The sequence below is a fragment of the Oncorhynchus masou genome, unplaced genomic scaffold (genome assembly GCF_036934945.1).
Source record: "Oncorhynchus masou masou isolate Uvic2021 unplaced genomic scaffold, UVic_Omas_1.1 unplaced_scaffold_942, whole genome shotgun sequence".
NCBI lineage: Eukaryota > Metazoa > Chordata > Actinopteri > Salmoniformes > Salmonidae > Oncorhynchus > Oncorhynchus masou.
The window spans coordinates 214,922-219,651 of NW_027015912.1; the positions used below are offsets into that span (position 1 = coordinate 214,922).

Sequence of the window (4,730 nt, forward strand, 5' to 3'; positions counted from 1 at the left end):
TCACTCCAGCTCTCTGGTGGATCCGAGGAAGGAGGGGATGCAGTAGTCGGCAGCAGCCAGGGTGTAGGGAGGCAGAGCCTCAGAGTCGTTCCAGTAAATGTCTTTAGTCATCGGAGGGGAGTTCATGTGCATCTCGTCCACCGCGATCAACGACACCTGAGACAACACAGGTATTGACTGAATGATCGATTGGCACAAATGACAGATCAATCAATAACATCGGCTTGGAAAAGACATGAAAACTAGTCTGGGTTTTACTGTAAGGCATTTTGCAACACATGTTTGGTTAATTGATTGATTGATTGATTGATTGGAAGTAACCTGCAGATTTCTGTCGATACACCAGTTCGCCTCGAAGTCATCATCATCCTCCCCAAATGGATTAATGAGCTGCTCAGCAACCTGAAGAAGAAGGACCTCTCACATCACTGCTCATTATCCCAGACAAATGTCTTGATACGGAAGTGATATCAAACAACAGGCAGTCATGTGACATCAGGGATTTACAACATTGGTTGACAAATTAAATCCCACAAGGCATAGATAATCTTACTGTCAACAGAAGTTGGGTTCCATACTTCCCCTACTGACAAATCCCCATTTTGTGTGTGTGTGGTGTCATACCTTGAGCCAGCTGGTGTGTGTCAGTCAGTCAGTCAGTCAGTCATACCTTGTTATCCAGCTGGTGTGTGTCAGTCAGTCAAAAAGGTTTGTCAGGACATACCTTGAGCCAGCTGGACTACAATAGAAAACTGTGTCAGTGAAGTGGGATACCTTGTAAAAGTCCTGGTCATGACCTTGAACCAGCTGGTGTGTGTCAGTCAGTGAAACAGTCTTCAGTCAGTCATACCTTGAGCCAGCTGGTGTGTGTGTCAGTGTAGTCAGTGGTCAGTGTGTGTGTGTGTGGGGTGTGTGAGTCAGTCAGTCAGTCAGTCAGTCAGTCAGTCATACCTTGAGCCAGCTGGTGTGTGTCAGTCAGTCAGTCAGTCAGTCATACCTTGAGCCAGCTGGTGTGTGTGAGTCAGTCAGTCATACCTTGAGCCAGCTGGTGTGTGTGAGTCAGTCAGTCGTAGGCCTTGAGCCAGCTGGTGTGTGTGAGTCAGTCAGTCAGTCAGTCAGTCAGTAGTCAGTCAGCCAGCCAGAGCCAGCCAGAAGAAGAAGAACTGTAGCATAGTGAAGATGGGAACGTAAAAGTCCTGGTCATGACCTGGGTAACCCTGAGCTGGGTCCAAGAACTGTCTTCCAATAATACAGGCAAAGATGAAGGTGTAGAGGCCAGGGGACTACCTGGAGAGGGGAGAGAGGGAGGGAGGAGGAGAGATGGGGGGAGGGAGAGAGAGAGGGGAGAAGAGAGGGAGGGGGAGAGGGGAGGGAGAGAGGAGAGAGAAAGGGGGAGGGGAGAGAGAGGGAGAGAGAGGGAGGGGTAGAGAAAGAGAGGGAGGGAGAGGGGAGAGAAAGGGGGAGGGAGAGAAAGGGGGAGGGAGATGGGGATGGGGAGAGAGGGGAGGGGGAGGGGAGGGAGGAGGAGGAGAGAGAGAAAGGGGAGGGGGAGGAGAGAGGGAGAGAGAGAAGAGGAGATGGGGAGGAGAGAGGGGAGAGAAAGGGGAGAGAGAGATGGGGAGAGAGATGGGGGAGAGGGATGGGAGGAGGGAGAGAGAGAGGGGGAGGGAGAGGGAGAGGGGGAGAGACAGGGGAGAGGGGTTTCAGAGGATGGGGGAGGAGAGGGGACAGACAAATGGGGAGGGGAGATGAATAAATACCAGAATAAACACCATGTCAATAAACAGAGTAAATAAACAGAGTCAGAAAGGGGGGAGAACACAAGGGGGGAGAGGGTAGAGAGAGACACAATGGGGGAGAGGAGGCGAGGGAATAAAGACAATGGAGAGACAAAGAAATAAACAGAGTCAATGAACAGGATTTGAGAGACCATGGGGAGAGAAAGGGGGAGGGAGAGAGAGATTACAGAGAGATGGGTCCAGGGAGAGGCGGGGGAAGGGAGAAACTTTAGAAATGGAGAGAGAAGAGGGAGGAGGAGAGAAACTTTAGAGGGAGAGGGAGAGAGAAATGGGGAGAGGTCATTGTCAAGAGATGTCCCTGAGGGGAGAGACAGAGAAATGGGGAGTCAGAGGAGGTCACACTGGCAATTTGTTAGAGACCCGCAGAGAGATAGAGGGCGGGGAGGGAGAGAAGAGAGTTGGAGAGACAAATAGAGAACATGGTTCCACAGGTTGTCTTTGTAGCTATTTACAAGTACACAATGTCAATAAAAACCCATGTCAATAAATACATCATAAACTTCCACAATGTCAATAAACACCATGTCAATAAACACAATGTAAATAAACACAATGTAAATAAACACAATGTCAATAAACACAGGGCTTATGTCCATAAACACAATGTAAATAAACACAGGGCTTATGTCAATAAACACAATGTCAATAAACACAATGTAAATAAACACAATGTCAACTGAACAGGGGGAGAGTTTGACATGTGACCAGTGAGTATTTCCATAGGGGCTGAGAGGAGGATGGGAGCAAGTCATTCCACTAGACGAGATTTACTGTCTGAGATTACAGAGCCTCTGAAAAGTGATCCCAGTCACGTCCAGGGTTTCATGGAGTTCATTCACAGTGCTACTGCCTGAACAGCAACAAATCAGTCTACAAACGTCACATGAAACTTTACTTTAATACATTTAGTTTTAGGAGAGAGGACACAGGGCTTACTGCAACATTACTGCAAAAGATCATTTTCAACTGCAGTCCCTGAGCAGGTCATTGTCAACAGATGTCCCTGAGCAGGTCATTACTGAACACTCAGGGGAAACTGGCAACAGATGTCACTGAGCCAGAGGTCACACTGGCAATTAGTGCAGACCCACTAGGATAGAGGGCAGCACCCAATTAGCCAATGGCTAGAGAGGATGGGGTCACACCCCATCCTTACTGTAATCAACAGGGTTAGAGTAAGCCTCTGGAGCTGGAGATCAGCAAGGGACATCATCTTCTGTCCCACTGGGGGAACCGGATCGGAGGAGAGAGGGAGCACAGGGCTTACTGCCCACTAGGGGAGAGAGAGGGGAGACGGAGGAGGAGAGGGAGCACAGGGCTTACTGCCCACTAGGGGAGAGAGGGGAGACGGAGGAGAGAGGGAGCACAGGGCTTACTGCCCACTAGGGGAGAGAGAGGGGAGAGGAGGAGAGAGGAGCAACACTTACTGCCCACTAGGGAAACTGAGGGGAGACGAGGAGGAGAGAGGAGCACAGGGCTTACTGCCCACTAGGGGAGCGAGGGGAGAGAGGAGGAGAGAGGAGCACAGGGCTTACTGCCCACTAGGGGAGAGCGAGGGGAGAGAGAGGAGAGAGGAGCACAGGGCTTACTGCCCACTAGGGGAGAGAGAGGGGAGAGGAGGAGAGAGGTCAGCACAGGGCTTACTGCCTACTAGGGAGAGAGGGGAGACGAGGAGGAGAGAGGAGCACAGGGCTTACTGCCCACTAGGGGAGAGAGAGGAGAGAGGAGGAGAGAGGAGCACAGGGCTTACTGCCCACTAGGGGAGAGAGGGGGAGAGAGGAGGAGAGAGGAGCACAGGGCTTACTGCCCACTAGGGGAGAGAGAGGGAGAGAGGAGAGAGGGAGCACAGGGCTTACTGCCCACTAGGGGAGAGAGAGAGGGAGATGGAGGAGAGAGGAGCACAGGGCTTACTGCCCACTAAGAGGGGGACAGGAGGAGAGAGGAGCACAGGGCTTACTGCCCACTAGGGGAGAGCGAGGGGAGAGAGAGGAGGGAGAGGAGGAGCACAGGGCTTACTGCCCACTAGGGGAGAGCGAGGGGGAGAGAGGAGGGAGAGAGGAGCACAGGGCTTACTGCCCACTAGGGGAGAGAGAGGGAGACGGAGGAGAGAGGAGCACAGGGCTTACTGCCCACTAGGGGAGAGAGAGGGAGACGGAGGAGAGAGGAGCACAGGGCTTACTGCCCACTAGGGGAGAGAGAGGGGAGAGAGAGGAGAGAGGAGCACAGGGCTTACTGCCCACTAGGGGAGAGAGAGGGAGACGGAGGAGAGAGGAGCACAGGGCTTACTGCCCACTAGGGGAGAGAGGGGGAGAGAGGAGGAGAGAGGAGCACAGGGCTTACTGCCCACTAGGGGAGAGAGAGGGGAGAGAGGAGGAGAGGGAGCACAGGGCTTACTGCCCACTAGGGGAGAGCGAGGGGAGAGAGGAGGAGAGAGGGAGCACAGGGCTTACTGCCCACTAGGGGAGAGCGAGAGGGAGAGAGGAGGAGAGAGGAGCACAGGGCTTACTGCCCACTAGGGGAGAGGAGGGAGAGAGGAGGGAGAGAGGAGCACAGGGCTTACTGCCCACTAGGGGAGAGAGAGGGGAGAGAGGAGGAGAGAGGAGCACAGGGCTTACTGCCCACTAGGGGAGAGAGAGGGGAGACGGAGGAGAGAGGAGCACAGGGCTTACTGCCCACTAGGGGAGAGCGAGGGGAGAGAGGAGGAGAGAGGAGCACAGGGCTTACTGCCCACTAGGGGAGAGAGAGGGGAGAGGAGGAGAGAGGAGCACAGGGCTTACTGCCCACTAGGGGAGAGAGAGGGGAGAGGAGGAGAGAGGAGCACAGGGCTTACTGCCCACTAGGGGAGAGCGAGGGAGAGAGGAGGAGAGAGGAGCACAGGGCTTACTGCCCACTAGGGGAGAGAGAGGGAGAGAGGAGGAGAGAGGAGCACAG

General features: G+C 53.7%; 1 pseudogene; it reads right to left on the bottom strand.

Annotated features, from left to right (window-relative positions):
* LOC135538340 (bestrophin-3-like) overlaps positions 1–4,730 on the bottom strand; it is a 16,864-nt pseudogene continuing 12,134 nt past the window's right edge.